The sequence below is a fragment of the Hibiscus syriacus genome, unplaced genomic scaffold, assembly GCF_006381635.1.
Source record: "Hibiscus syriacus cultivar Baekdansim isolate YM2019G1 unplaced genomic scaffold, ASM638163v2 tig00113725_pilon, whole genome shotgun sequence".
Classification (NCBI taxonomy): domain Eukaryota; kingdom Viridiplantae; phylum Streptophyta; class Magnoliopsida; order Malvales; family Malvaceae; genus Hibiscus; species Hibiscus syriacus.
In genome coordinates, this window is record NW_024063471.1 from 10,022,214 (window position 1) to 10,044,366 (window position 22,153).

At 36.7% G+C, this 22,153-nt stretch overlaps 1 pseudogene; it reads left to right on the top strand.

Moving 5' to 3' along the window:
* Nucleotides 1-7,917: 7,917 nt before the first annotated feature.
* On the top strand, nucleotides 7,918-21,604 carry LOC120187667 (annotated as a pseudogene).
* Nucleotides 21,605-22,153: the final 549 nt, after the last annotated feature.

Below are 22,153 nucleotides of genomic sequence, written 5' to 3' on the forward strand. Positions count from 1 at the left end.
AGAAGTGTCAGGTAAATTTATGTGTATTCTTCCTAGCTGAGTAATTCCTGCCTGTTGTGCCCTAACATGTGAGGGTGCAAAGCCAAGGGGTATAAGGGTTCTTCGGAGAAACCAACTATGAGAGCCCTTCCATGATCAGCCTGTGGTTCAAAGCCTGGGGATACACAGGTTTCTCGATGGCAACATCGACAATCGAAGTCTCTTCACGAATTACATTTTTCCTTGCAATCCTTTTCATCATATCTTTTTTTTCTTTCAACATTTTCTCTTGCATCTCCTCTTGAGCATTCCTAAAACTCTCTTGGATTTCTAGTTGAGTCCTATCAATCTATGCTATTCATTCATCCATTACCTTTTTTTGAGTATGATACAGATGCTTAGAAGTGTCCAGTATTCTACCATACAAACTTCTTATTAATATTGGTATTTTATTAATGAATATGAAAAAATGATTATTATTGTAATGCGAAAAGTAAATGAAATGTAGATGCAATGTAAATGTAAATGCAAGATGTTGATTCTGGAACGATTCCTTAGAACAACTTTTTATAAGAAAAACAAAGTTTAGTTACAAGGCTTAAACATATCACAGATAAATCTGAGTTATCTCTCCTAATTGCTATATGTGGCCTAGTAAATCTAAAATCTCTAAGTTTCTTCTTCTCGGGCTCCAACCCTTCGCTTACAATATCAGCTCCATGTGATAGGTCAACCAAGTATTGAGCAACTCCTTGAGCATATTGCAGGTAGCTCGCGATGAGGTCATCCCTTTGCTTAACTCTCCACTAAGCTTGTTCCCAACGATGACACCACTATATCACTCCTTCATAGGGGACTATCAGCAATTCACTTTCTCTTCTCTAAAAATCTTGAACCATAGCCTCGAGTTCATTCACATGTTTCTTCAAGTTTTCAACTTTCGCACGGTTTAAATTGCTTTTCTCGACTTCAGTATCATCACAAATTTGTCTCTAAACTCAAGATTCTACCTTTTAATTTCTCGTTCTGGGCATGACTCTCTTACAATTATTGCTCTAGCACACTCTTTTCTCTCTAAAGTAGCTTTGCCTTATTTCTACTCTGCTTAAGCTCTTCACTACCTTCCCCAACTTCTCTTTTTAAACCTACCACTTCCTGACTCCATTCAACAGGAGACTTACTTGAGTTAATGACCATCTAAGCTTTGACCATTCGCTAGTAAGATAACTGGAGATAATTGAAATCCAATCTGAGTTATTTTTCTACTTTTTCGATCCAGTCAGCTCGACCTTTTTGGATATCGGTTTCTAAGCTTATTTGGTACGTCTCATCCTTCAATCTCCGTAACGTCTCATTCCATTGTTTCCTTTCGGCCTCAAAATCAATCTGGGCTAGTTCTAGCGGAGATAGTACAACTTTGAGATGTTCTATCATAGGTTGAGTATTTTCAGGATTGACCATTGGGATATTATCATTAACTCTATTGTTTCTCCACTCCTCGTACTCTTGTGACATCCTTAGTTTGAAGGTAAAGAAATTTACTCTACGAGTATGCTTACATGCATCAACAACCCCTTTGACTTTATTCTTGTACTGCTCTCATTTGAATGCAAACTCAGACCCGGACAAATCCCAAGTTGTCGAAATAAAATGTGTCAATCCAAACTGCCTAGAAACCAATAACGGAGCATACCCTACAGACCCCATATGCCTGGCAATGAAACCAAATTTCTTTATCCACACCTAAACAATATATCTGAAGAAACTTCCACGAACCACACCATAATATATCACTATCTCTGATATCTTTGAAAATGACCATCCACTTCTCTTCAATGAAACCTCCAGGCCAATCTCGAGAAAGTAAATCCATCAAATGAGAAAATCCTTCTAGAAAAACTCTACAGGTGCCCTTTTAACGTGTCTGAAGTGACTGAGGATACAGACTAGCAACATCATTGCACACCCTATGAAGCATCCTTCTCCTTCTCATCTGCAAGAATTCAAGGAACGGAACATTTCTGCCAATATAGCATGAGCGAGATCTACATATATGTTCAGCCTCTAACAAGTCAACCATTGATACATCAACGCGCCCCAGAACCTTCAGAAATATGACTAGCCCATAAATACCTAGAGTAAATAGGTCAATCCTCTTTCTCCTATAGGTATAACATTCAATTACTTCTCTCAGAGTTTTCCAGGTAATGCACTCACTATCTCCCTTCTTTTTATGCCTTTTATGACCCACAATTAACTCATGCCAGTCTTTAAAAGTAGTTTCTTCTTGAAGGAATGAGTATTTGGTTTCTTGGTATACACCATGTATGGTTGGAATCTCGGAAAATGAAACAAGGTGTAGTATTCTTGTATGGTAGGTGTCAAGTCCACTCGGCCAAAAGTAAATCAACTGTAAGCATGATTCCAGGACTGCATCAGAACCCTAAACAAATTTCGATCAATCAAAACGTCTAAGAGATACGAGATGTCACCATAAAGAAAATGTGTGTTGCAATTGTTAAAGGGTTTGCTTTGAAAGTGCTCAAATCATGGTTTTCACGATTGGACTCAAGTAGTTATGTTTTATAATGGAGTCAATGCACCCACGAGGATGATGCATAATGCCTCGGTAAATGGTACATTGTTGGATAAATCACCTACTGAGGTGTTTGCTAATTTGGATTGAATTGCCAATAATGACTATCAATTTCCTTCATCAAGGCTTAGGAGTGGGAGGAAAGTACCTGGAACATTCGAGTTAGATACCAAGGACTCGGTGTCCGCTTAACTCTTAGCTATTAATAATATGCTGAAAATTTTACAACACTCCGCTGAGGTAAAGGAAGTAAAAGCAACTAGCTTGGCATGTATGTTATGCCAAGGAAATCACCATGAGAGCGAACACCCAACCAACCATGAGTCCATCAACTTTGTAGGTAATTTCAATCGAGGCAATAATAATCCTTATTCTAACACTTATAATGCAGGATGACATCAGTACCTAAATTTCTCCTGGGGAAATCAGTACCTAAATTGAATGGATGATGGATTTTAAGTTGTATCTCAAACACGCCAAAGAATAAGCTATACTAAATAGCATAACCCTGGTCTTCACAAACTTGCTTGAGGGATGGTAATGGTGTGTCAAACCACTAGATATGAAATGTAGGAATTATAAGAATCAAGATGGAAAGAATGATGCCACAAGTATAGAAATATACTTGCTTAATCGATAAAGTTCTGAAAGAACTTACAAGAGAGATTAACTCACAAAGAAGTTTTTATATAATGAATGAGATGATTACAAATAATGGTAGCCTCTCAATTTATAGGAAATGAGATGGTTGGCTGAATAATTAGATGTCCATTCGTCTAAGTACATGATTAATTTAAAGTGGATGATGCTTTGGACAAAGAAGATATTCCTTGGCCTTGGTGTTGGTTCGGCTACTCCCATGAAAGGACTTGATGATGCGGCTGGAATGAAGATGCATCTCTATTCACCAATGTGTACGTTAATGAAAGGGCATCTTCATACACCAATATTCACGAAAGGTCACAATTGTTGGAAAGTAACCTTTCATGTTTGAGCTACTTCTAAGGTGAATGAGCTGGCCATAGGTTCGTTGTAACATGGTGAGTGTTATGGCAACTCCATGTGAAAGGTCACCACCTGGAAAGGCATCTCTTCGCGAAAAGGTACGATTTCTAAAAATTTGACTTGACCTATATTTGAAGTATAATGAGTGGTTATGTTGATGGTGCAGCTCCCCAGCTGAATGGAAGTCATGTCTTAGCTCGAATCTTCAGTTCAACCCAGCTATTAGCTCACTTGTCTCCAGAAAACTTTTCACCAAAGGTTCCTTATGATCTCCTAAGTGTTCCTATATAAGTTTCCTTATTGTAGCTTTCATTATTTATCTCAAATTAGGTCCCTTAGGTGTGGCCGAATGTACATTCAAAAGAAAACAAAAAAATAAGTTAAGTATAGGAATTAATATAAAGTAATAATGTGCATATTATAAAGATGTGGACTATAGGTTATAATGATAACTTATGCATCACATAGTAATGAGTGAATTATTATTATCATAGCTATAGTTGTAATATATATAGATGAATATATCTATGTTATAACAAATTAAATATGAATCATGTATCTTAATCATAGTGTAGGGAAATAATAAGTTAGAGAAAGTCCCTCCTTGAATCTTATGAAAGATTGGAGATGCAAGGATGAATATGATTAATTGGTTCACATCAATTCGTCTTTAAGAGCTTTGGAAGGTCAAGTTGGTCAGATTGCTACGGCATTGCAAGAGCATCAGCAAGGACGTTTTCCAAGTGACACTAAAGTCACTAAATTGCATGGAAAAGAACAATGCAATGTATTGACTCTTAGGAGTGGAACAAAAATTAACCAATAATTTAAGATTGGGGGGACACAACATGACCATTATACCCCCATTACTAAAGAGGTTGAAGTTGAATTACATGATGATATCATTTTTGAGAAGGACACGGAGGACGATTCTCCTAGTAAGCCTGTCAAGGACAAAATTCTGATGCCAAGGCAAAAGCAATGCCTACTCTTGCAGTAAGGAAGCTAGACCCCCACCACCCTTCCTGCAAAGATTGAAGAAGTATAATGACAAAGTTTAGTTCAAGAAGTTTATGGAAATTCTTGATTAGCTCCATATCAACGTACCTCTCTTGGAAGCCATTGGACAGATTCTAACATATGCCAAATTTCTTAAGGAAATTTGCACTAAGAAAACAAAAGTGGAGAATTATAAGACAATTTCCATGATAACATAATTCTTTTTCATTGAGTAAGTTGCCACCAAAGCCAAATGATTTTAGAAGTTCATTATTCCATGTTCTATATGAACTAATTTTGTTGGAAATGCACTATGTGATATTGGTTCAAGTGTGAACTTAATACCAAAATCTATATTCTTGAAGCTTGGCATAGGAGACGTGAGACCTGCCTTGCTAATTTTACAACTTGCTGACATATCCCTTGTTAGACCTAAAGGGAGAGTCGAGGATGTCATGGTAAATGTGGATAGATTTATGTTTACGGCGGATTTTCTAATTCTTGATTGTGAAGTTGATGCCAAGGCTCCTATAATTTTGGGTAGACATTTCCTCGCCACTGGCCTTATTTTGATAGATTGTGAAACAATTGAACTCACCATGAGAATGGTCGATCAATGTGTGACTGTCGATGTGTTTTGTACTCTCAAGTATGTTGATGACCATGAATAATGCCAAGGCATGTCTGAATTGAACTCATTAATTGAAGAAGAAACCAAACATCTTTGCCATAACAATTTCATTCAGTTACCAAACAAGGAATATTCGATTGATGATGAAAGCTTAGAGGACTATGACAAATTACCAATTGGGGTGGAAAAATCTAGTTTACTACTAGCTAGATCAGGTATGAATTTTGAACCCTTGAATTTTGAAAAATTTATTCCTCCTAAGCGATCATTATTGCATGCACCTACCTAGAGCTTAAACCCTTACCAAGGCATCTTAAATATGTTTACTTGGGTAGCGACAATAATTTACCTGTGATTATTTCCTCTAACCTTACTACTAACCAAAAGCAAAGTTTGTTAAGTATTTTGATGCAACATAAGAAAGCACTTGGTTGGACTATAGATGATTTGAAGGGAATTAGTCCCATGAATTGCATGCACAAGATCCTGCTAGAAGAATGCCATGGTAACTCGATAGAACCACAATGAAAACTCAACCCTTTTATGAAGAAAGTGGTAATGAAAGAAATTCTGAAATGGCTTGATGCTGGGGTGATTTACCCTATATCAAATATCTCATGGGTGAGCCCTGCCCAATGTGTCGAAAGAAAGGTGGCACGACTGTGGTTACAAATGAGGATAATGAGTTATTTCCCACTCACACTATCACTGGATGGAGGATATGTATAGATTATCTTAAGCTCAACAAAGCTACAAAGAATTACCATTTTCCTCTACCCTTCATTGATCAAATGTTAGTTATATTGGCAGGAAAAGCATTATACTTTTTTTAAATGGGTATTCTAGGTACAATTAAATTGCCATCGCACCAGAGGACTAGGAGAAAATTACATTCACTTGTCCCTATGGCACTTTTGCTTTTAGGAGGATGCCTTTTGTAATCTGTAATGCCTCGGCAACTTTTTAGCGTTGCATGCAAGCTATTTTTTTATATGGTTGAGGACTTACTTGAAATATTCATGGATGATTTTTTCTATTTTTGGATATAATTTTGAGCAATGCCTAGTCAATTTGGCAAAAGTTCTCAAAATATTAGAGGAAGATTATCTAGTTTTAAATTGGGAGAAATGTCACTTCATTGTGAATGAAGGCATTGTATTAGGCCACACGATATCTCACAAGGGCATTGAAATGGATAAAGCAAAAATTGAAGTGATTGAAAAATTGCCACCGCCAACCTCTATCAAAGGCATAAGGAGTTTTCTTGGACACGCTGGTTTTTATAAAAGATTTATCAAGGACTTCTCCAAAATCTATAAGCCCTTATGCACTTTACTTCAACAAAACCAACCCTTTGTGTTTGACGAGTTATGCCTCGGCGCATTCACTGAGCTGAAGCAACGATTGATCTCAGAGCCTATTGTAGTTCCTCTCAATTGGACATCACCATTTGAGCTAATGTGTGATATGAGCGATTATGATGTAGGATCTGTTTTGGGGTAACACCAGGGTAAACTTTTTCATTTATATATTATGCTAGTCCTACCTTGAATGAAGAACAACTGAACTACACAACCAATAAGAAAGAATTACTTGATGTGGTATTTTCTTTTGATAAATTTAGACCATACCTAATAGGCACTAAAGTTATTGTTCACGTTGATCACTCGGCTATAAAATACTTAGTGAACAAAAAGGATGCAAAGCCTAGACTTATTAGGTGGATCTTACTTTTGCAAGAATTTGACTTAGAGGTTGTAGATAGAAAATGTATTGAGAACCAAGTTGCTGATCATTTATCTAGGCTAGAGAACAACTCTGAATGCCATGACACTGTAAATATTCAAGAGGAATTTCTTGATGAGAAAATCTTATATGCCATGGCAATCCCGTAGTACACTAACCTTGTTAATTTCTTATTAGTGGAATATTGCCTTTTGATTTGAACAGTCAGGGCAAAAAGAAATTCAAGCACCATGAAAGGTATTATTTTTGGGACGAGCCATATTTGTTCAAACATTGTGCTGATCAGCTCATTAGATGATGCGTACCTGAAGAGGAGCAACACCACATTTTATACCATTGTCACGTGACCCCAAGTGGAGGTAATTTTGGAGGAGCAAGGACTGTTGCAAAGGTGCTGCAATCAGGCTTTTATTGGCCAACTCTGTTCAGAGATGCTCAGACATTTTATAAATCTTACGATCAATACCAACGCACTGGAAACATATCCAGGTGACATGAAATACCACTGCAAGGCATTTTGGAAATAGAGTTGCTTGATATTTGGGACATATACTTCATGGGACCATTACCATCTTCTGGACATGATCTATACATCTTGCTTGGTGAATTATGTATCCAAGTTGGTGGAAGTAATTGCAACATCAAAGAATTACTCTAAAATCTTACTCTAGTTTTTGCACAAGAATATCTCCACTCGGTTTGGAGTACCTCAAGCCATCATTAATGATGAGGGAACCCACTTCGATAACAAGTTGATTCCCAAGGCACTAAGGAGGTATGGAGTTTGTTATAAGATTGACACGGCATATGATCCACAGACAAATGATCAAGCTGAGATATCCAACTGTGAGATCAAGCATATTTTTGAAAAAAAATGGTGAATCCAAGGTAGAAGGATTGGTCACCAAAGTTAGATGAGTCACTATGGGCATATAAAATAACGTTCAAAACTCCTCTGGGCATGTCACCATTCGAGTTGGTGTATGGGAAAGCTTGCCATCTCTTTGTTGAGCTCGAATATAAGGCGTATTGGGCCATTAAGCGAGTGAATTCTGATGCTCAGTTAGTTGGGGAGCAGAGACTACTGAAACTTAATGAAATGGAAGAGTTTAGGATACAATCATATGAAAATCTGTGGGTATACAAGGAAAACACCAAGAAGTGACACGACCAAAAATTGATGCCACGACATTTTCATGTTGGCCAACAAGTATTGCTTTACAATTCCAGACTTAAACTTTTCCCTGGGAAGCTTAAATTTCTATGGTCAGGACAATTTGAGGTGCATTATGTTTATCCCCATTGAGTTGTTGACATCAATAACATAGAAGATGGGATAATCTTCAAAGTCAATGGCCAATGATTGAAAGTTTAAAATGGATTTCCACGTGACAAGGAATTGTTGTACATGCACGATGCTTGAGTATACCCACCTAAAAATCAACTTTCAATGTCACAACATTGAATTTCACTGAGTGTACATAAATAATAAATTTATTCTCTCCTTTACTTTTACTTTTATTTTTTATTTTTCTTATGTAGTGAATAATTTCATTTTGTTTGCAGGGGACCCACATTACTGCAGCCGTACGTGGAGCAATTACCAAGGGGAAGAAAAAAGACAAAGCAATTAAAGGGGGAAATATTATTTTATACTTTCTTTCTTTATTTTATTTTATTACATATCTTTATTTCTCTCTGCATTGTTCTTTCACATCGCATTTAATTTTACAGTTTACTTTTTCTTTTTCCCACCTACCCATTTACCCTATCCACTCATTTCTTTTCAAGCGTCCACTCACTCCATCTCTTTCATTATTTCTTTTAATTTTTCCTTTTCATCATCTTCTTCTCTCATTTTACTCCATAACCGAAACTCTTAAAGAAATAAAAGTTCTCACCTTTTTCTTCTTTTCAGTCTAAAATCAATATAACAATTGTGCGCACGAGACCCGCAGAAACTGAAACTATGATTCCTCAACAGTCTGTAAACAATGCAGCAAATGAACGATTTCAAATTTTCAAAAACTGTTAAAATATATTCATTAAAATGACACTGATGAGCAAGATGGTGGCTTTGGTCCAGATGTTATGGACTTTATTGAGCCATTAAAATGGCACAAGTTTGCGAGACACCCCGGTATCGTTAATGGTTTTTTAGTGAATGAGTTTTATGCCAATATTTCCAAGCCAAATCAATATTCCATTTTTTTTGAGGTAAATATATTCATTTCACACCGTCTGCCATTAATCGGTATTTTCATTTGTTGGGTGTTGAAGATCAACATGTAAACTTTGAGAGAGATGCCGATAGTGCAACTTACGACGGAGTTTTGGAGGATTTTTGTTTTTCGAATACCTCTTGGAATGGTCGACAAACCAGTCGTTACTCCGTTAATAGGGAACGTCTTCAACCATAAGCAAAACTATGGAACTATTTTATGGAGAATAAGCACATGCCGACCAGCCATAAAACAACGAGATGATGTGGTAGAAACTATGTTTCAGGAAATGCTTCCCCATGTTCAACAGAATTTCCTAGGTTTTCCAGATAAAATTATACCGACATTCAATGCCCAGGCATCTCCAGAAGAGATGCAGTAGATCCCCCTGTTGATGAACCAATTCTAGACCCTCCCTGATCCCTCACTCTGAACTCACCTGTGGTACCAACTCAGAAAACCCCTAGTCCTATTCCTGCACCTGAACCTTGTCCCTCTCATCGCAACAACCGTCGTACAAAGACATCGGCTGGATGCATCAACATCTCTCATTACTATTTTACTTCTTCCGATTCCATCCCTGAAACACTTCACAAGCGTACAAGAAAATGAGTTGCTAGTACGTCCACTACAACACCACCACTGAAAAAGTGAAGTACCTTCATTTGCATCCATTTGCATTTCATAGCATCGCACTTAGTTTTATTTCTTAGATAGTTCTCTTTAAGCATTGAGGACAATGTTTCCCTTAAGTTTGGGGAGGTAGTGTTCTTTGTAGAGCATGTGCATGATAGTATTAGCATAACGTTATGCGATGGCATTAGTAAAGGGTAAGATAGTTAAAAAAATGTTTTAGTGATACCTAATGATGATGAACTTTTAGGATAGAAATTGAATGTAAATGATTGTTAGGAATGATAGAACTGACTCTAGGGCTTGATGCTTTATGAATTACTCTTACACGATTTGTATGTTCTTTATATTTAGAAAATTTAGAAAAATTTTATTAAGGAACTCTAGTTAGTCTTGGCATCGAAATTTGGTATTGTACTTAAATGATAAATCAATGAGAACTCCCTTATATCTGAAATTGTGAATAAATGTTTCAGTATAGTTGTATATGGAAACTCCTATTTATTATGGCATTGTTTGGAACTTTCTTAAATAAATGAAAGTTAAATGCATATGAGTGAATGAAAGTAATCACGAGATGACTCTACCTATCTAGATTGGGGTGGAAGGTATGCTTCCTTTCACCTAGAGTGCGGGAAGGTAGGTGTAATGGGCTGACTAAAGCCTATAACTTTTTTATAGCTTTCTTTCTTGCAAGTAAAGTTTCTAAGCTTTCTTGCACATAAAGTTAAAAAAGTATATTTAATATTTACTAAATAACTAATAACCATAGAGATTTAAACCCTAAAGATAACTAATAATCCTAGCCTTCCATGATATATCTAATACTTAATAAATAAAACTTAAATGTAATAAAATTCAAAATCTCATGCTTCATTTTTTTCTCCCATTTAGGTGGCGAGTAATTATATGTACCTGCATATCATATGTGGTTTATTCTTCCTAAGTTATATGTAGAAAATCTTCTAGTTAGGCCATCAAGTCTTTAGTGATACAATTTAGGATTAAGTTTGCATGGGAATTCATTTTATTGACTTTATCTCTGCATTTCTTTTATAGAAAGAGGAGCTTTTCAAAGCTGCTGATATAAATGGCGACGGTGTTATGAGCATGGATGAGTTGGCTGAACATCTTGCACTTCAACAAGAAATGTAAATTCTCCATAAGTTGTTAGGTTCAAACTGTAAATTTGTAGATGGATGTTCAAACTAAGCGAGTGGGTTCATTTTTCATCATATGATGTTGGTTTGAACTCTGGGTCGAGTGTTTCACATATTTTGGTACAATTACCTGGTCTCTTGGTGCCATTGATTCACATCAGTACTTCCAGAAGATTTTTATCTTCATGTTATCTTTCTTAACAGTTTGTTTCTCTAGGTCTTTGATCGAAAGACAAAGAGGTTGGCAGAAGAACTAATTGACAAAAAGATTGTTCTGTCAATGAGAACCATTTACCAGTCAAGAGTTGGACTTAGCCTCATGGATAGAGGTATGCCTATAAATATTACATGTGCATTTATGTTATCCCTATTGGTGTTGAAATTCAACTTAACAGTTAACAACAAATAATTAATTGGGATGTTTTTTCATTTCATAGAATGATAGATTAAAAAATATGTCCTTGTTTGGGCCACATATTCAAATCAAGTATAAACATTAATCTTTGTTATTGAAGACGGCTGCAAAATCAAGATGTCATTACCCTACAAGTTGAGTGACATAATACAAGGATTTTTGTTTGGGTGACAACATTACAAGTGTCCTAAAAGTTCTGTGATCATTTAGATAGTTTACCCTTTTATTATTCAATTATTGAGTAAAATAAACAATTCATAAACTTCAAAACTTATTTATTTAGAATCATGTGATTATATAAACATAAAAATTTTATACACGAGTTCCACGAAAAAAAAATTCATGTTTTGATCCACTAAATTAATCGAAGAAGACTATGCCTATTGAATTTCGTTTTATAGTAGAAGCAGTTTGTGTTCTAGGTTTTGTTTCTTGTCCCAGACTGATTTGTGTTCTAGATAACATTGTCTAAAACATAAACTGATGTGGTCTAGGTTTTGGTGGATTATTTGGATGCAAGAGCAAAGGAAATCTTGCAAAGCCTCTCCGAAAGGCAAGGAAGACGGATGAATTCTGTTGAATCTACAAAAGATATTCCAAAATTCATAGAACTTTTTAAGGTATGATAAAAACCACTGTTTAAGGTACTGATATGGGAAATTTATAGGCTTAGTTGGTTTTTGAGGCTTTCCTGATTTGTTTATGATATGGTTTTACTTTTACTCCTCAAAGTGGATTATCTAAACTTACTATAAATCCATGACTTTTTGTGTGTTTATTATAAGTTAACTATAGACTATGGTATTGTAGGATCAAATCAATATGGCTGAAGTCAAGTATCCTTTGGAGAACTTTAAGGTAAAGGTCCATACTTTTTCTTTCTTTTTGAGGTTAACAGTTAAATTTCTATAGTTTTATTTCCTGCCCTTGCTCAGTGCATAGATAAGTAAGAAAGGCTAGGGGTACCTCTTATGAATTCGTAGATGTTTCACATCCCTATTGTGAATTCTATATGGAATTTAATTTACAATGTTTATGAATAAGCTCAAGTAGAAAGAATAAAAGTTTGGCATATCAAATTTCACTTAATTACCAGGATTGCAGTACCAAATTTAAAATACTGAAAACTACTAAACTAATGAATAAATTTTATGTACATTTCCCCCCTTTTTGGCTTGTACACAAATGATTCAATAATATTACTAACAAAAGACTACCTAGTATCCTAGTCAAACCAACTACTAGTTGATCGAGAGGGATGAGCTTCTAGGTTCTTTAGGTAAAGTTAGGGGTTTAAATCCTAGCATTGTGAATTGAGGAAACTGGGATGAGAGGGTCACTCTCATAATGGGCCTCTGTAGTATCTGATCCAGATTAGTTGGACTGAAAAAATTGTCACATAACTTGTGAATCTGCTCTAAGTTCTAGCTAATTTAGGTTCTATCATTAGTGGCTGGATGATTTATGATTACCAGAATTTCTCTCTGCTTTCTATCTGGTATTTTCTGGTTATTGGCAACAATAAATTGACATTTATTGTCCCAGACATTTAATGAATTTTTTGTCAGAGAGCTAAAACCTGGAGCAAGACCAATTGCTTCCTTAGAGCATGATGATGTTGCAGTGTGTGCCGCTGATTGTCGGTTGATGGTTTTTAATCAGTAAAAGATAGTTTACGGTTTTGGATCAAGGTATGATTTTTACCTCTTCCATGTGGAATATCTCCAATATTTCAGTTTTCTTGATTCTATATTTCTTGATAGAAGTCGAGACCCTCACAATAATATTACCTCTTCTTTTCTCCCAATGCAACTAAGCCAACTATCAAATCCTCTTACACTATCTTACAAAGTCTTTTTTATATTCATCTTGTTCACCTATCTCGCTCTTTCTCCCAGTATCTAATTTTCTTCGTCCCTCTCTTCAGAAAATCTCTTTCTTAGGAACATGCTTTGATTTTTATGGGCTATTTTTAGGGTTGAAAGTTTTTAGTTCAAGGTCTTATTGGGAAAGAAGTCAGTTCAAATGCTTTTATTAATGGAAGTTTGGTGGATTTTTTTTGACTTGTAGCATAAAATAAGTATTATGTTTAGAGAGAGAGTGAAAGAGAATTCGACGGGAAGTGCCTCTTCAGGTAGGGGTGGATTAGTGTTGGGTTGAGGTCCATGGGTAGCCTTTCTGGATAACCTTAGTAGGAGAGTGACTAGAAGTGCGTTATGGGAATGTTTTAGTTTTCATACTAAAGTGATCAAGGTGTTCATTCCGTTAGTGAATAGGAGACCCAAGTACAAGGAGTGTACGTTCGCTTTTGTGCACTTTGCAAGTAAGGAGGATCTGATGTATGCAATAGATAGGATGAACAAGGTCCTGGCTGACGGAAGGAGTATAACGGTGTCGAGTGCAAAATATAAGAGGAATAGTTTTCCATTGGTGAGAAATCGAAATAGCGTGATGGGGGCTAGTGATGCAAGAGAAGAGGTGGCGATAGGGAAAAGATCTTTATCCATAGTGGACGATGGAGGGAAGAAGAAGTTGATGAGCAAGTTGTATGATTGTAGGTCATACAAGGATATGGTAGTGGACCAAAAAAAATGGAGGAGAAAAAAGTGAGTAGGTTCAGAGAGAAGAGGGAGGAGAAGAAGCCCCTGTAAATATTCGTTCCTGTGGAGGATAGGACATGGTTAAGATCGTCATTAATAGGTATCTGTAAGGCAATCTTTGAAGTTGAATTCGTGCAGAGGGCTTTAAGAACTGAAGGAATCAATGTCAAGGTGGTTCGGTGGGGGTATGCACAAGGCTCCTGCTTAGTAGTTTTCAAATCAGTCGAGGAGAAAGTTACAATGATGGAAGGAAAGTGGGAGACTTTATCTTTCTGGTTTGAAAGGTTGGAGCCTGTTTTGGATGAGAACGGTGTGCCATTACCGTACTGTGAAGTTTATTTGATGGGGGTTCCATTAAACTGCTGGTCAGATTCATTTTTTACAAATTTGGCTGCGAGATGGGGAAAGCTTATGAAGATTAAGGAGCAAACAATGCATCAAGTAGATTGCAGGGTGGCGCAGATGCTGTTGAAGGTGGAAAGTCCCTTTGATATTCCTCCCCATGTCATCGTTAATACTTTAGGAAGAGTGTTTTGTATTAAGATCAAGGTGGAAGGTACTGAAGATTTTTTCCCGACTTTAGATGATGCAGCTGATAGGGTTGGAACAGTGGATCCTGGGGAGGACTTCTCGTCGGACGGGAGCCAAGAGGCGGAGGTCGAACATCAGTATGGGAAGATGGGTATACAGGTGGTGTTTAACACTTAGAACAATGTAGAAGAGTGGGGTCGGGATGTCTCAAATGTGGGTGGCATGTGTGTCAATGGGAGTGAGAGGAAAATTAATTTTAAATAGTGTTGGGGATTTTAATTTATGTTCAGAGAGGATAGTTTTGGGTGGAGTTCTAGGTCATCATGATGTGTCGGAGGCTGTTATGGGTAGGAGAGAAAAGAATTTAAGCATGGGGATGTCGCCTTGGGGCACGGAAATGATGACCAAGGGAATGGGTTACCTGCTACTATGGATTTAGTGGAAGTAAATGGGATGTCAGCTGTCTGTGAGGAAAATTTAAATCGTGGGGAGCATGTGGGTATGGATGTGAAGGATTCTAACTTCTCGGCTGATAATGCAGTTTTGGCTTTTAAGGGAGCTGCACACTTGAATAATGAACTAGAATTTGTACCAGGTGATGATTTCAATCAGTGGTCGTATGTTGGATAGAGTGGTGGGGATTAGAATCAGGTTCCCAATACATTAATTAATGGAATCCAACAGATGGGGGTTAATACTGATGAACAAAAGGTTGAATCTTATAAGTTGAAGTGGATACAAGATGACAATCAATTGCCCCTTAACGTTAACAAATACTTTAGCTCGAATGTAAGAGATTCAGTGGTGAATCAAACTGGGATCAGCTCAGTGTTTCCTTTGAATGATAAATGCAAAACAGTAGGAAATATGGGGATTTGTTTAAAAAACTCGGTTCAGTTTTTATCTCAGCCAAGATGTCTTGGTAATCATAGGAAGTTAAGGATCGCTTCAAGCAAGTCTGGTAGTGATTACTCGAAGCGTGAAGTCTCTGTTAGTTGTCACGATAGAGTATTTACAAGGGTGGATAGGGGTTTGGTCAGGGATTCTTTGGAACAAGACAGTGTTAATTTAGAGTATTCAATACCTGCAGATATTGCTAGAAATGAAGCCATGGCCACCAGGGAGGTTTGTGATGTGTTGGGGATTTCTTTTAAAGGGGGCAACATGCTCTCGAAGATTAGATTATGAAGTTGGAGTTGGAAGGGTATTCAAGGGGTCTTGAGTGCTTCTCTCTGGTGAATAAGGGTTTCTTTGATCAATTTAATGTCTCTTCTTAATATCATCTCATGGAATATTAGGGGGCTTGGGAAAAAGGAAAAAATCCAAGCAGTTGCTAGGTTAGTTAGCAATTGTAAACTGATCATTTTGCTTCTCCAATAAAGTAAATTGAGTAAGTGCTGAAGTGGATTATTGAGAAAGATGGGGGGCAGTTTACTGAAAGGAAAAAGTGTTCAGCCAGCTGTTGGCTTTGCAGGTGGTTTAATCTGTCTATGGAATGAGAATTTATTTGAGGTCAACAGGGAACATACTCATAACATATTCATTGCATTATCAGGGAGGTTTAAGGTGGTAAATTTCGAATGTGTGATTATTAACGTGTATGGTCCAGCTATTGAAGTTGATAAGGACGATTTTTTTAGAGAATTGTTGTGTTTTGTGCAAAGTTTGCAATTGTCGGTATGCTTAGGAGGGGACTTTAATGCATATCTAGATCCAGAGGAAAAAATTGGTGTGGCTCAAAATTGGCATTCTATGGATCTCTTTAACTTCTTTGTCCAAAATCTTAATCTTATGGATCTACCATTAGTTGGAGGGAGATTCACTTGGTGCAATAATAGGGAGTCTTCCACCTGGATAAGACTTGATCGGTTTTTAATTAGTGATACATTATTCCAGAAATTTCCAAAAGTTAGTCAAAAATTATTGTCGAAATCCCTATCCGGTCATAATCCTCTAATGCTAGAAGAAGAATTCAAAAATTAGGGTCCTAAGCATTTCCTCTTTTTCAACTACTTATTAGAGGAAGATGGGTTTGATGGGGTGGTTCAGAATGCAGTTACTAATTTACAGATGGAGAATGCATGAAGGGGACTGCTGAGTATACTCCAAGGAACAAAGAAAATGATTAAAAAGTGGCCAACCAATAATTACATGGGGATTTCGTAACAGAGTTTAGATCTGGAAAAGAAGATTAATGATTTGGAATTAAGGTCTCAAGGTGGGGGAATTTCTGTACAAGATTGGGGGCAGCTTTTTCTATGGAGGAATGAATTGTGGGATTTGCATAGGAATGAGGAAAGCATCTGGCTTCAAAAGTCATGACTTAATTGGATAAAGGATGGGGATAGAAATACCAGATTTTATCATTTATGTGCTCTCAATAGGAGCAGAGTGAATTCCATTTCGACGCTGAAAGTGGATGGGGAAGACACTGCTGATCCGAGTCATATTAAAGCAGCCATCGCATATTATTTTAAAGTGAATTATAATGCAAATACAACTCTGGAGGTGGATGAAATCAATCTGAATTTTGCTAAATTGACTGATGGCCAAAAGGAGGGTTTAGAGGTTGATTTTAATAAACAGGAATTGTGGGAAGTTGTCTTTTATTCGGACAGTGCCAAGGCACCGGGTCCGGATGGGTATACTATGGGTTTTTTTAAAAAATATTGGCCTTTATTGAAATATCATATCATGAAATTTGTCCAAGATTTTCACAGAGGTAAAAAATGGGAAAATGGGGTTAATCACTCTTTTATTACGCTAATCCCTAGGAAAGTGAATCCAATGGAAATTGAAGACTTTAGACCTATTAGTCTTGTTGGCAGTCTCTACAAAATTATTTCCAAAATACTCTCCAAAAGGTTGGTTGCGGTTATTAATGGCTTGGTAAGTCCTTCGCAGTTTGCATTTATCCCGGGTAGGCAATTGATTGACTGTGCTCTTTTGGCTAATGAAGGCATTGACTATTGGAGAAAATTAGGGAGAAAATGAGATGTTTTCAAAGTTGATTTCCGTAGGGCTTATGATTCAGTTGAATGGCCAATCTTATTGAGAGTTTTGAAGGTTATGGGTTTTGGGGGAAAATGGATATCATAGATTGAATATTGTGTTTCTTTAGCCTCAAATTTGGTGTTAGTGAATGGATCTCTTAGAGGAATTCCACATTAGTAAGGGGTTGAGGCAAGGTTGCAGTTTGTCCCCTATCTTGTTCAATTTAGTTGGGGAACTTTTAAACTTAATGCTGATCAAGGCTGTTGATCTAGGTCTTTTTCAAGGGTTTAGCATTGGTAGGGTTGATAATTCCTTCCATTTGACACATTTGCAGTTTGCAGATGATCTAATCCTTTTCTGCAGAGATTCTCCAATGCAGATTTTAAATATTATGAGAGTTTTGAGGGTGTTCGGTGTTATGTCAGGGTTGCATTTAAACCTGTCTAAGAGCACTTTGTTTGGCGTTAATATGGATGTTGACATGATAAAGGAGTGGGCTAAGAAAGCAGGCTGTGGAGTGGCGTCTTTTCCCATGACTTATCTTGGTTTGCCGATTGGTACAAGGAAAAATTCTGAGGGTATGTGGGAACCAGTCATCCAGAATTTTAATAAGAGACTAGCAGGTTGGAAAGTTAATTCATTTTCGATAGTGGAAAGACTCATATTGGTTAAATCTGTGTTGTTCTCTTTGCCGATGTTTTTCCTTTCTATTTTCAAAATACCTCTCAAAGTGACTTAGAAGTTGAACTCTCTGATGGCTAACTTCCTTTGGGGAGATTACCATGGTAAGAAACGAATTCACTGGGTGAATTGGAAATTGGTTTGTCATCCTTTTGATGAGGGAGGTTTGGGAATTTTTTATTTAAGTTTGATTAATAGAGTCCTGTTTGGGAAATGGGTTTGGAAATTTGCTAATGAAAAGAATAGTCAATGGAAAAAGTTGATTTGCTGCAAAAACAACGTTAGTAGCCTATCTCTTTTTATTTCAAGTGTTGCTTCACCTTCAGATTCTTGGGTATGGAGAGGTATCTTGAATAGCTATGCAAAAAATGATAAGATTGGAGAATGTTTGAGAGATAATTCAAGGATCCAAGTGGGAAATGGTAGGTCGATAGCTTTCTGGACTGATGTTTAGGTTAATAATTTGTCTTTAAAAAATCAATTTCCCAGACTTTTTGCTTTGTCGACTAATAAATGGGGAAAGGTATCTGAGTTTGGTGAGTTTGTAAATAATATTTGGGTCTGGAATATTCAACTAAGAAGAAACCTCTGTGATTGGGAATTAGAACAGTGGTTGAATTAATGATGTTGATCAACATTATTAAGCTTTCTGGTTCTGTGGATGATATTTTGGGCTGGTCGGGAAAGGGGGATGGCTTGTTCACTGTCAAGTCTTGTAGATTGACGTTATATGGCAGTCTTGAACGGAGTTTTGAGTGGAAAAAGTGGGTCTGGGCTGGATTGGCCCCTCCTAAAGTCCAAACTTTTTTGTGGCATATTTGTCATCACAAATTAGCAGTGAGAGTGGAACTAAAAAAGAGAGGGATTCCCATGGCAGATGTTCTTTGTCCCTTATGCCATTTCTATGAAGAAACCATAGAACACATGTTCTTATTGTGTTCTGTTGCTAGGGAAATGTGGATCAATTTTCTAAGGTTATGGGAAATCACTTCTGTTCTGCCCCAAGATCCATCAGCCCTTCTTTGTTCTTGGACGGACCTTACGCAGAATTCTAATATCTAGAAGTTTATCCCGGCTGTTGTTTTCTGGTCAATTTGGAAGGCAAGGAATTTGGTTGTGTTTGAAAATGGGAAATTGGATAGATCGGGGTTGTACATTATTATTAGATTCAGGTTGGCAAAATTGTTTTTAGCAAAACACCCTACTGCTCAGATTCAGACTGACCTACTTGTAGAGGATCCTTCGAGGGCTGATAAAATTCATCTTTCTTCTACTCCTAAGAAGGTTATTGGCTGGACTCCTCCTCCTTCAGATTTGTTTAAACTGAATGTGGATGGGGCGGTTGTTGGAGATGGGGTGCAAGGTGGAATTGGAGGCATTTTGAGAGATTCTAAAAGCTGCTCCTTAGCCTTTTTCTCTTCTGCAGTAGGGCATGGTCTTCCTATTTTGGAAGAACTGAAAGCTATTAAGGAAGGAATTGATTTCTTCTACTCGTTTGATTGGGCTAAAAAGGGAAGTCTAATTATAGAGAGTGATTGCAAAAATGCAGTGGAGTGGATTCTTAAACTGCAATATGTCACTTTCTTTTTCAGTGATCTGGTGGAGGAAATTGGAACTGCAATTTATGATAAAGGTTGTGTTCTTAATTGGATTCATAGGAGTTGTAATTTGGAGGCTGATAGACTAGCTAAGCAGGGGATTGGTTGACTGTAGAAGGTTTTTTGTTCTATTGTTTTCTGATTTTTATTCAGGTTGTATAGGTTATTACTTTGTAATTTCCTCGCTAGTTTTGGTAATCAGGACGCACCTTCAGTTGCGGGGGACCTAGCTTTCTAGGTTTAGGCCAAGTTAGTGTTGTTGTTTTTGGTTGTTTTAGGGCGTTGTATGGTTTTTGTTTTACACAGGGGTGTTGTCTTGGATGTATCTTATGTACTTAGTTGTTGAATAAAATTCTAAGGCACTCTTTTCGTATTTCCAATGATTAAGGAGCTTTCTTTCAAGCTCCATAAATTAAGAAGGAGGTTTTTAATGAGACATTCAATTCTTATAAAAAAAAAAGGTTGGCCCCACAGGTAGGTGATGCAAGCTCTTTCATTATTCCTATTGTAACATGAAGTAACCTAAATTTTTTTATCTGATTTTATTAGTATTAAACTCTTGACTCCTTTACCCTTGGAACATGAATATCATAGGTTTCATCTTCCAGTTTCTGGCACCATTGGGAAATTTATAAATATTCCTGGATGCTTATACACAGTAAGTCCGTGAGTGTACTTTAGGACATCTTAGTGTTATGTGTGTGTGTGTGACAATTGAGGGATGTTCCTTTTTTCTTTACTACTGACATTTGTATGATTTTAACTTGTTTGCGTCTTATTGCATTTCTAGGTTAATCCCATTGCAGTCAACAGCAAATATTGTAATGTTTTCACCGAGAATAAGCGAACGGTGACCATTATTTCTACTGCAGAGTTTGGAAAGGTTCAACTCTATGCTCAAATTGAACGTGAATCTTTTACTGATATTTTCATTAAATACTGGTGTGGTTCTCAGTGTTCTGCATGGCATTGAGGCATAGATCCTTGGTATTTGTAAGACCACAGCCCCCTGCCTTTTGTGGTTGACCATCTCAGCCTTCACTCTCTTATAACGTTTATTAGTAAGGAATTTCTCTCCTCTCTTTCCATGCAGGTGGCATTTGTTGCGATTGGAGCAACTATGGTTGGTAGCATTACTTTTGTGAAGAAGGAAGGTGACATTGGAAAAAAGGAGATGAGGTTAGCACCCTACGTATACATACACATATTTGTTGCTATGCATAATGCCATCCCTTTTAATTAGCTATCCATTTGTTCGATCTGCAGCTTGGATATTTTTCATTTGGAGGAAGCACAGTGATTTGTGTCTTTGAGAAGGCTGGTATCATAGATGCTGTCACTTGTTGGTTGCAAAGCTATATTATGCCCCTGCAAATTCTTTTTGGATATCAAATCATGTTTCGTCCCCTTTTTTACTGAAGAAATTATTTATCATTACAAATTTCTGTTACGAATGAGATAAAACGAATCGAATCTTCGTCTATTCGATATAACTCCCAACACATCATAATGGCGTGCAGGATGCAATAGAGATAGATGCAGACCTCTTAGTTAACAGTGAAAGATCACTTGAGACATTAGTCTATGTTGGAATGACGTTGGGAGTTTCCAAAAGGAAAGTAGTGAGCAGAGGGTTGCCAAACTTGGAAACATGTGATTTGAGGGATTGGGTGACTCAGTTGCACACGATCTTCATAACTGATGTAATATTGTTAGTATTGTTTTTGAATGAAATGTCATATGATACATTGCCAATGGAATTTTTAGACCCTACTAGCAGAATTAAAAGGATGCCAAATACTGTGTATAATTAAATAAATGAAGCATGTGGTACTTTCTTAGCAGGTGAAGTTAAATTTCATTGATGGTGTATCAATCTTAACATTTTAATATTCAAGTATTGATATTTTAACAACTTATTAAAGTGGTCTTAATGGTTAATTAGAGTATTATTATCTCTTGAAGTTTTGGGATTCAAGCAATTGCGTTTGTAGGATGTATGCTTTGTCAATGACTGAAATATCTTAAACAAATATTATATTGTAATCACTCCAGGCTACTAAAGAAAAGGTATTGACATCTTAAAGCTAAAAGTTATTGTTTTTCTAAAACTTTAGATAATCTACATTTTGGATCGTAAATTTAATTCACTTTCATTTAGATCATAAGCTTTTAATTAATAGATTTTATCAAATAAAATTTGTTATTAATAAAACAAGTCACTTATATTAACATCAATAAATAATTCTAACGAAAAGTTAATATTTTTTTCACATATTGTAAACCCCTTTATCCAACCTAGAAGAAATAAGTCGGATCTCGATAGTTCATATTGAAATTTGCCCCTCATGAAATCCGTATTT